Here is a 12,097-nt window from a genome sequence, read left to right on the forward strand (position 1 = left end):
AAAAAATCAATAAAAAATCGCCCACGCCACGAATGATCTATTCTCGAGCAATTATCGCACAGTTGATGACTTATTATGCAAATCGGATCATATCCGACTCCCATTAATATTCTTTTCTTTTGCGCCGAGCATCGCGTCATGTTATGAAATCACGGAGCCTCCAAAATGAAGACGAAAGACGACGAAGATAAATGACAGAAAAAAGATCTCATGCACGACATTTCAGTGCAGAGATGCTGAAGTCATAAAATTTTGTAACCTTCAGATGCATTGAACTGTCTGTCGGTTATCGCGATTTTGTCTGGCTAGAACAAAGTCGTAAATGTTCATTGTGCAAAATTTGGTTTTTACGAGGCAAAATTTATGCGAGAGAATGGTTTTCATTAGATTTTTACTGATTTGATCAAAATTTACGATTAAATTTCATACTTTTAAGCCAATTCAGCAAATTTATTTTAATTCAACAAATTTATTTGTTAATTCAGCAAATTTAAAAAAATTTATTTTAATTCAGCAAATTTTAACAAATTTATTTTAATTCAGCAAATTTTAACAAATTTATTTTAATTCAGCAAATTTCAACAAATTTATTTTAATTCAGCAAATTTCAAAAAATTTATTTTAATTCAGCAAATTTATTTTAATTCAGCAAATTTCAACAAATTTATTTTAATTCAGCAAATTTCAACAAATTTATTTTAATTCAGCAAATTTTAAAAAATTTATTTTAATTCAGCAAATTTCAACAAATTTATTTTAATTCAGCAAATTTTAACAAATTTATTTTAATTCAGCAAATTTCAACAAATTTATTTTAATTCAGCAAATTTTAACAAATTTATTTTAATTCAGCAAATTTTAACAAATTTATTTTAATTCAGCAAATTTCAACAAATTTATTTTAATTCAGCAAATTTTAACAAATTTATTTTAATTCAGCAAATTTCAACAAATTTATTTTAATTCAGCACATTTCTACAAATTTATCTTGTACTTTATCAAATTCAGCAAACATTCAAGAATTATTAAATAAATAAATTCTGAATAAAAATATCACGTCAGTAACTTTTGTAAAATTTTCCATTCGCGAAACACAAAATCTTCCCATGATTGTTGTTATTGAATTAAAAAATTTGTTTGTTTATCGCTAAAAATAAAGATGCAGAGGAACAAAAGAGCACACAAACGGATCAAAATTAACGCAAGAACAGGATGAAGAACAAAAATAATGCAAAAAGAACGTAAAAGTTAATGGCTTGTTTAAAAAAATAAATACACGACAAAGTTTTTTCAACCCGGATTCTGGATGTTGTTGCACTGCGTTGTCGCATACGAAAGAGTCCCTTTTGGGTTTTTCTCCGTTTTCGTCATTTCGTTCTTTTCTTTCATTTTTTTATTATTACTTTTAAATTTATAAATGACGAACCAGTATCTCCAATTCAATTCAAATTTATTAAAGAACACACGCAAGTCGAGAACATGGGAGTGAATCATTTTTTGCTTAATTTTTATAAAAAAAAATACATTTTTTATTAGTACTCGGAATAACGTTCCGTTCTGATGAAGAAGAGAATCTGACACCACGCAATTATTCTGTACTTTTAAGGAGATCCGAGAACAACGATATTTTTAGAAACATTATTCGATCAGGTACTTGTTGTTGTTGTTGTAATGAAGACGTAATAATAATAAGAGTTCGTTAAGCGATCATTGTTGTTTCTCGTTGTTCGTGGGTTATTTATTTGCGTTGTCGATACTTTTATTTTGTGAGAGATTCCGTGTTTTGGAGTTCACCAAATTGTAATAAATCACGCAAAGTGCTTGTTTGGCACACATTTTGTTTTTTTTTTTACATAAGTAGAAGTTTGAAGAAGAAGAGGAAAAAGTAGTTCAGAACTTTTTATGGGTTTGTGGGTACAAAGTACGACTTGAAATTTATTCTTTGGATAAAAAAAAATGGTGAATTTTACCAAATTAAGTTTTAAAATTAATTATTTTGTTTTTTTTAGATTTTTTTATCAACCTTCTTAAGATCTCAAACTTTCTTTTAAATATTTTTAATTTAATTTTTTTAAATAATATTAAATTAAAAAAATCATTTTTTTACGTTAAAAATTTTTATTGAATACATAAAAAAAATTAATTTAAAGTAAATAATTAAAATACTTTCTGTTTAATTTTTTAAAATTTTTTTACGTAAAAAATTTTTCTTGAATTCATAAAAATTCTAAATATTTAAATTTAAAATTTAATTAAAATAAAATAATTTTTTTTTTAAATTATATTTAAAAAAAATATTTAAATAAAAAAATAAAAATTATTTAAAAATAATTTAATAATATTAAAAAAATCTTTTTGATAACTTTAAATTTCCTTTTAAACTCTTAAAATTATTTTTAGGCTAAACATTTTTTTCTTGAATTTTTAATTTTTTTTTTAGAATTTAAATTTTCTTCTTAAATATTTTTCTCGAGTTACTAAATTTAATACATTTTTTTAATTTTTATATTTTTTTTTAAATTTTTCTAAATTTTGTTTTGTTTTTAAGATTTAAATTTTTTATATACCTAAAGGTCTTAAAATTTCTTAAAATTAAATAATTTGATTTTTTGAGCTCCTTAATCCAATTTATATCAAAAATTATTCAAACCTTAAAATCTGGAAATTTCTCATCATTTTTTTTTACAATTTCAGTAAACAACCTTCGTTTTTCTGCAAAATCAAACTTATGTCATAATACTTCGAAATTCGTTATTTTTACGTGAATGAACAAGAATTCAAAACAAATTTCGACCTTTGAAGCCATTTCCATTGAAATTTTGTTTATTAATCTTCACTTAGTAACTGCAACCAACATCTGCCTTCTTCTTCTTCATCTCAAAAGTCTTGCAGAATTTCGTCATTTTTTTTTATATTTCTTCAAAAAAAAAAAAAATTGTTGCTTAAAGCTCATGTCATAAAAACGGGATTAAATTGATCATTTTTTTTTTCGAAACACACACAAAGATTAAATAGCTACCGTTTTATTTGTGCTTTAAAGACATTTTTCACAATACAACTCCTCTTCTTGTTCCTCACCTCGTTATTGGCGTCGACATCGAAGATTGCTCAAACCAGCTCAAATTGATTTTTAATCTATTTTAAATGGATTTTAACAAAAGGTGTGACATTTGGTAATAATATACTTACTCCTAACGCGAAAAAAACCCATAAAAATCTTCTAAAATCCGCATAGAGTCCATAATTTTATTGTTAAAAGAAGATTTATTTGTCTGATAAGTTAACTTAACTTTGCAAAATTTGCTCGGCGATGAAAAAGGAAATCCTGCAAGAATCGTTTAATCGATTAAGTTTCGCAAGAGGCGTCAAAAGAGGTCAACAGTTCAGCATTTCTTGACGTCATCTCTGAAATTAAACAATTAATCATGTAAGTTTTCGTCTTTTAATTAAAAATTAAATTTTATCATTTTTTTAGAGACACACACACGAGAGAGAGAGAAAAGATGAGTCTCTTGCTGCAATCCACGGCGATGTAATAATTTTTACATAATTTGAGCTTGTATGTTATAACAGATTTTTTTGTTGTTTTCTGTGTGTGTCGCAGTGACATGTCTTCTGAACAACAAAAAAAAAAGAAAGAAAAAACAACAAAACATACAATCAATAACCTTTTACAAGCAACGCGCACGAACCGCATGCCACCCCGAGTTCGAGTCACAAATCGCCGATGTTACAAATTCATTAATTTTTTTTCTTTGTTGTCATTTTCTTTCTTTATTCATGTCTTAAATGCCGTAACATCGAACATTTTTTTTTGTGTTGAGTCCAAAATATTTATTCATGAAGTGAAATGGAAGCCTAACATCACACACAAAAAAAATGTCTATTATTCAGAAAAGTGTCAAAAAGTGACATGGAAATAATATAAAAGTGTAAGTTATTGTTCCTTCTGTTTTTTTCGATCATAATGATGGTTGATGTTGATGACGATCAAAAAATCGGAAAGTAAAGTTTTTTTTTGTTGCTGCAGCGCTAAATGGTTGGGGAAGAGACGGTAAATCATGCAAAATCAATAGATTAAAATGCCGACTAACATGCAAAAAATTCAGAGGCGTGAAACTTTAAAAAATTTTTAAAGCAAATTTAATTAATTCAGCAAATTTTTTTTCTGTATTTTCAAAAATTTATAAAAAATTAAAATAAAATTAAATATAATTTTAAGTTAAAATTTAATTTTAATAAATTACTTTTATTCAGCAAATTTCGGATTTTCAGCAAATTTTAGGATATTCAGCAAACTTTGGATTTTCAGTAAAGTTTTTATTTCGTAAACAAAATTTAAAAAGATCACTTTAATTTATATTCAGCAGGCAGCATTTTTTTTTTAAACTATGAAAAATTTTTATTATTCAGCAAATTTACTTCTTTCAGCAAATTTTAGATTTTATGAAAATTTAAGGATTTTCAGCAAAAGTTTAATTCAGCAAGCTTCTTTAGTAAATTTGAAAATTTTAGCAATTTTTTTTTAAATTTTCAATTATTCAGCAAGTTTTAGAACTGAAACAAATCAATCGAATTCAGCTATAGTATTTTTATTCAGCAAATTTTTAAATTGAAACAAACTAATCAAACTCAGCAAATTTACTTTAATTCAGCAAATTAATAAATTTCATAAAAATTTGTATATTCAGCAAATTTGAATTTAATGCAAGGTTCAACTAATATATTTTTATTCAGCAAATTTTTGATTGAAATAAATTAATTCTAATTCAGCAAATTCCTTGTTATTCAGCAAGTTTAAAAATTGAAAAAAAAAATTTTCAAATTTTTGTAATTCAGCAAATTTAAACGAATTTTCTCTTTCGATGTACATTTTAAAAATTAAGCGAATTCAGCAAATTTTAAAATTAAAAAAAAATCGAATTCAGCAAATTTGAAAAATTAAAAAAAAAATCAAATTCAGCAAAATTATAAAAGAAAGCAAATTTCCACTCTCAATGTAAAATTTTCAAACTATGAAAATTAAAATCCATCACCTTTCTCGTCATGCCAAAAAAAAAACCGCGCCGCACAACCTTTTGATCATCAATTAACAATCAAAAAAAAAGTTGTCTTTTACGACGCGCGAGCGATTATCTAAGCCGAACAGTTAGTTGGGTGCTAAAAATAAAGGAGAAGAAAAATTAATATAATAGACATTCCAATTCAAACGCACACTTTTATTGTTTATTACCATGGCGCAGCAGCTTCATTTTATTATTTAATAATAAATATCATCCAAAATAGGTCAGTAAGGTTATTGGTTCAAACGTCATTTCTACTGCTACAAAAAAGAAAAAAAAACCTTTTAAATCAACAGCAAGAGCGCTGCAACTAATAATATCACTTAGCAAGTTGGCAAAAAATGGTATTTATCGATGATGTAATAATTCATAATGAGCGGCATTTTTTTTTAAGTAACTATTGTAAGTGATTTGTACAAAACGCTGAAACAAAAGACCTATTAGAGCAAAAACTCATTTTTATTTAATGTTTTTTCTGCTTAGCAAGAAGTTATTTTTTTTTTGAAGTTCAAAATTGAAAATTATTATTCAAATATGCAGCAAAAAAAACTAAAACAATGATAATAATTATGAAATGAAAAAAAAAACAATTTTGGTCAAACATCACGACTTTTTGGTGCGTTCTTGAGATAATTATTATTATTTTTGTCCTTGATTGTAATGTGAAGTGTGAAAGAAGATGTGCGTCCTAAAAAACTATAAACATTTAACAAATACTACAAATGACTTCATTCACTCGCAAATCTACTAAATTACTGCGATGACCCCGATTTTATCTTTTAAAATTTTTATTAAATATATATAATTTAATTAATTTGTAAAATATTTTATTTTGTGAATACTTTAAGCTGGATGGAAACACAATCAGGATTATTTATTAATTTGTTTTTTCTTTTTTTATTCAAATTCTTCAATTATGTGCTCACACAAGTTGTGACTTTTATTAATATTGGTTCATGCAGTTATTAATATTTATTAAATGTTAGAAGTTATAACTTACTTTTATTGTATATTTTAATGTTAATTTTAAGTTTTTGCTCTGAAAATGTGTTTTATTGATTTTTGTGGCGAAATCGCAGAGGATTGTGTAGTTTTTGACACTTTTTTAGGTGCAGTTAATGACTTCTGGTCTTTAAAAATTTTATAATGAAATTGTAAAAAGTTGTAAAATTTCGAGTTGTTAACATTTCTTTGCCTTTTACTCACTTGTTTTTAAGTTTCATCGATTTCTCTATTTTTTAAGTATGATAAATTGTTTTTATTTGTTTATTCATAGATTTGAATAAAAATAACAAAATATAACTTGCAAAATTTAAATTGACGATAATATTCATAAATTTATGCAAAAATATAATAATAATGATTATTTTTATTTTCTACATTTTTTTAATAATAATATAAAACATGTTAAAATTAAATTTAAAAAAAAAATCAAATTTTGAAGAAAATAATAATTTACAATATTTTATTTTTAATATTTTTTTTTTTATAAAAAATTAATTAATATTTAATAAAAAAAACCTATAATAAAAAAAATAAAATATGTTAAAAATTTTTTTTTAAAAAAAAAAAAAATTTGTAAAAAAAATAAAATTTTAAATAAATTAATTTTTTTTAAAATTTTAATTATTTTATTTTTAATATTTAAAAAAAATAATTAATATTTAATAAAAAAAAAAACCTATAATAAAATAAAATATGTTAAAATTAATTAAAAAAAAAATAAAATTGTGTCATAAATATTTATTTAAAATTTTATTTTTTTTTTAATTTTAATTATTTTATTTTTAATATTTAAAAAAAATAATTAAAATTTAATTATTTTATATAACATATTTATTTTTTATTATTAATATTTAACATTATTAATAATAAAAATTATTATTAATAAAAAAAAACACAAAAGGCGGCTAAAATTTTTAAAAACATAAATCCCGCGTGTTGCTGCAATCATAAAAACCGATGTTTGATGATTATTTTATTTTTTTTTTTCATCAAAAATTTGGGAAAAGTCGTAAAAAAAGCAAAGCGTCGACAACAGTGGCAAATTCATCACAAAATGCGGCATCGAACCATATAAAGAAAAAAACATCGAAAAGAGATGGTAAAAGTTCGTTCGCAATAAAACGATTAAAATGTCATAATTTGACCATTGAGTGTTTGCACTTGAAGTGGCTCCAAAATCGTGATTTTATTCAAATTTAATTGAATTATTTATTGGGAAAGGTCAGTAATTGCGTCAAAAAAATAAAATACTTTGTACGCCTAATAATCGTAAAAAAAATAAATAAAATTATATTAATTGAAAAATTCCAATGAGCATCTTGATTGCTTGTTAAATGGCGTTGTTTAGTCATGTTACATGATTCGTAACACTTTATTATCGAATTTGATATTTTTCTATGAATTTTTAAACTCATCATAGACCAATTTTAAGATTTTTTACGTTTTACGAAAAAAATATTCATTCATAATCGGAATTTATGCAAATTTTTACCCAATTTTAAATGTTGATCCTTCTAATTCTGATAAATTTGCATTTTCTCTCACACAAACTGTCACCTAAATTATCATCGGTGTCGAAATAAATGAATTTTAATCGTTATTTCCGGTCGTAAAACGTTCAAAGCTCTTAATAACGGCACAAAGTAGCTTCCTAACTGAGAAATGAGGTTCAAAAGTTCATTTATGATTTATTTTACAATTGACGAATTTAGTCGTAAAAAAATTTTTTTTTTATGGAAAAGGTTCGTCGCTTACTAAAGACTTCAATTTCTTCCTGTTTTTTAATAAAATTTTTTCTGAGTCATTTTTATAGTTTTATTAGAAATTCGTCCCTGATCGAAAAATTCTGACTCAAATTTCGCGTGAAACATGAGAAATACAAAAGAGGTCAACGCGATGTTATTTTTCATGAGCAATCAATAAAACTTCAAGTGAAACGAATTTCCGTTAGTTGTTTAGAAAAACCTTCTTCGGTCATTGCTCGAGGAGTTCCTCATTCCTCGTCATATGTGGATGATGTTCCAAAAATAAAAACGATAAACATCGATCATCATCGATAAAAAAAATCATAATTGAGTCTAATTTTGTAGGTCTTTGTTCGAAAATACACACAAAAAAAAATATGACTTAACGAGATGCGAATCCAATCTTCGAGTCTTTTATGATGCAAAGTAAATCGTGATTTAACACTTATTGATGTTAATATTGTTGTTTTGCGTTCAAGTGTCATTATTTCGAATACATTGTGATACTTTAACGAGGAAAGGAGGTGGAAACATGTCACATTTTTTTTTTTTTTTTTTTTTTGGGAGGAACGGGATTGTCAAGTAGATGTCAACGCACGCAGATTTTTTTTTACTTCCTGCATATTTTTGACATTAAAACAATCGTTAATTACTTATTACAAAATTTTTTGGTAATGACCTTCGTTTGTTCGTTAATTCGCGAGCAGTTCATCGACTGACTCATTTTAGCTAAAAATAATTTTTAAAAAATTTTTTTTTAGATTGATTCATTTGCTCTACAAAAATTAGTGCATAAAATTATAAACCGGATCAGATTTTGATTCAGTGAAAGAAAAGTCCATCATTCTATAATTTATTTGTATGTTGACGTCGCACTTTTGGGTAAAATTTTAACATATCAATAAAAGTGATGTCTAAAAATATAACCAAAAATAACAAATTAAATGGACAAAATAAGATGAAAATTTAAAATTTGTTAAATTTGAAACGAGAGCGCTTTTTAAAAATTTAAAACATAAATATTTTATTTTATAAATAAAAATAAATTTGGTAATAAATAAAATAAAAAATAATTAATATTTAAAAAAAATATTTTTAAAAAAATTAAAAAAATAAATTAAAATAAAAAAATATTAATAAAATGTTTGAAAAAATTAATTAAATTTTATATAATCGCATTCTGTAGTTTTATTTATTTAAATTTTTTTTATTTACCTTATTTTTTTTATTATAAATTTTTTAATTTATTTATATTTTTTTATATATTTATATGATTTTAGTTTTTCACGGTTTTTCATTAAAATTTGATTTTATTTCAAAATAAAAATTAAAGATTTTTATAATTTTTTTTAATTTAAAATTTTCGAATTAATTAATATTAATTTTTAATTATTTTTATAATTTTTAATTTTTCTTTTATAATAATTTTTAATTTTTTTAAAATAAAAAATTAAATTAAAAAAAAATAAAATTATTTTTAAAAATTAAATAAAATTAATTTAAAATAAAAATTAATTTTTTTTTATAAAAATTTTTAATTTTTTTATTAATATTAATAATTCGAAATTTTTTTAAAATAAAAAAAAAATTTTAAGAAGAATTTTAAAAAATTTATAGAAAAAAATTTTAAAATCTATGAAAGAGCAAAAATAAAAACTTAAACAGACAGACATCGAAATATTCACAAAAAGTTTCAAAATACTCGTTAACTAAAAATATTTAGAGGTAGGTTAGGTTTCTGCATGCACGAAACGAATGATAACGACGAAACTTAAGACGACGAACGAGAAATAAACAAATCGATAAAAACACAAGAATTCCAAATTATAAAAAAAAAATGAAAACAAAAATAAATTATCAAACCAAAAAAAAAAAAATATAAACAAAAGTTTCAGAGAATGTCCGATGATTTGATTATTTAGATTTTGTGGAGTAGAAATGTTGTGAACCGGATTGGATTTCTGTCTCCAATTTTTTTTTTATTATTTTTTAAGGTGTCACTCGTTCACATTCGTTAATAAAATAAAAAAAAACTAAACAGATAGAAAGAAGTAAGTTGATTGCGTTCGCGTAGGTCGTGAGTTATAATTTATGCGAAACTATCAACGCTTAACTGTTCGCTGACGCCAGTCAAGAAATTTTTTGTGGTTTTTTTGCGAAATTTCTATTCAAATTGGATTTCTTGCGCGTTCGTTGCATGTCCGGTTTTCTAAAGCTTCTCGATCTGAAATTTTTATTTTTTTGAACGGCGGAGAGATTGTGATCGATTGTTGTTTTGCTGTCAAATTAAAGAAAAAAAAAAACTTCTCGAGAAGTAATAAAAATTATTTGGTTTTAAATTTTATGTGTTTTTTTTCGAAGGAGATGATGACGACTAAGACATAAAAAATAAAATCTACAATAAATTAGCTGCGATTGCGACAGTCATTCATTAGCATTCTTTCACATCGTTCCAAGCAAGTTTGTTGTTTAGAATGTCGTGCAAGCGAAAAATGACGCAAGTTGCAGTCAATAAACTCCGTTTCGTTGTTGTTTGTCCTTGACATTGGCCGAATTTGCGAGGAAATGACCTTTTTTCGAGATCTGTGGTTAGATTTGGTTTTGAGACATTTTTTTCACCTTAAATCGATTACTCACGTTGCGATTTGATCAGCTACTGAACCTGAAATTAAATGAGTAATACGAAAATTTTGTCATTTGTTTGTAGATATGATTAAAAGGTCGATTCTCACCCAATTCTCATTATCTTTGTCGCGACGTCGTGTCGCATGAAATTCCTATTTGTTGTTTTTATTCATTTGTTTTTTTTTTATAAATTTTTATTTTCCTATTTTTTTCAAATTTAATATTTGTTCAGTAAAATAATTAAATTAATTAAAAAATAATTAATTCAAGTTAATTACTCTTCTTTTTAATTTTATATTTAAAAAAAAAAATAAAAATAATTTATTAAATTTAATTTTGTTTATTTTAGTTCAATTTAAATAATTTTAAAAAATTAAAAAAAAAATTAAATTTAATTAAAAAATAAAATTTAAATTTAATTAAATTAATTAATTTTTAACTTAAAATTAAAATTATTTAAAAATAAAAATAAGTTATTATTGAAAATAATTTAAAAAATTAAAATTTAAAAATAAAATTACTAAAAATTTTTTTTTTTAATTTTGCAGTAAATTTTTATGTCACTATCATTTAATTTATTTAATATTTTTTTTATTACTTTATTTTAAAAAATTAATTTTTTTTTAAATAAAGATAAATTTAAAAACTAAATTAAAAAAAAATAAATTAATATTATTGAAAAAAAAAATAATAAATTTAATTAAATTAAAATTTATTTTTAATTAAAAGTTAAAATTAATTTAAAAATAAATTATTATTAAAAATAATTTAAAAAATTAAAATTTAAAAATAAAATTAATATTTTTTTTTTTTATTAATTAAATTACTAAAAATTTTTTTTTTCTTTTTTTTTTAATTTTGCAGTAAAATTTTATGTCACAGATTTTTTATTTTTTTTTTTTTATTTTTTTTTTTGCAGTAGCTCAAAGACGATTCGCACACAAAATCAGGGTTAATTCCTAATTTTACATCAAATAATCGCCGACACTGACCATCATTTGGACCATATAAACCACACTTTAATCCTTTAATAGCTGCTCTGATCTCACATACATGCCTGCTTGTTGTTGTCATTTGCTGCAGTAAAAGTGTGGGCTGACCTTCATCGCAACTTTATTTTTTTTTATTACTTTATTACTCAATTTTTCGCTCATAATTCATATTTTTGCGCTCCGATCAACAATGTAACGTGGCTGCAGCGTGTCGTCGTGTAAAAAGAATAAGATTTATTTCCGAGACGCACAACTCAGTAGGTATGCGACGACAACTAAGCGGGAATCGCGAGGAATGCACTCGACAAGTCTCTTCTCATGTGTATGAGAAAATAAAATAATTTATATCGAACGACGACACGAGGATCGTTTTTTACTCACATATCTGATAAATTATTTTTCTCACTATAGAAAAATAGATTAAAATCGCCTTTCGTTGTAAATTCTGCTGTAAGGTTGTAAATAATAATTGCTGTGAATAAATTGCGATATCATCTCACAAAAGATTCTAACAAAATCGAGGCGAATGGAAAATTTTAATCTATTTCAAGTTTTTTGCATCAATTTATTGTCAGCTTTGCAATTTATTCCGTTAAGAAGAGAGACTTCAATTTCGTTCAATAAATCATAAATAATTACTTTTTTCATGTTATGGAATATTTTTTTT

The sequence above is a fragment of the Culicoides brevitarsis genome, chromosome 2, assembly GCF_036172545.1.
Source record: "Culicoides brevitarsis isolate CSIRO-B50_1 chromosome 2, AGI_CSIRO_Cbre_v1, whole genome shotgun sequence".
In the NCBI taxonomy this organism is placed as follows: domain Eukaryota; kingdom Metazoa; phylum Arthropoda; class Insecta; order Diptera; family Ceratopogonidae; genus Culicoides; species Culicoides brevitarsis.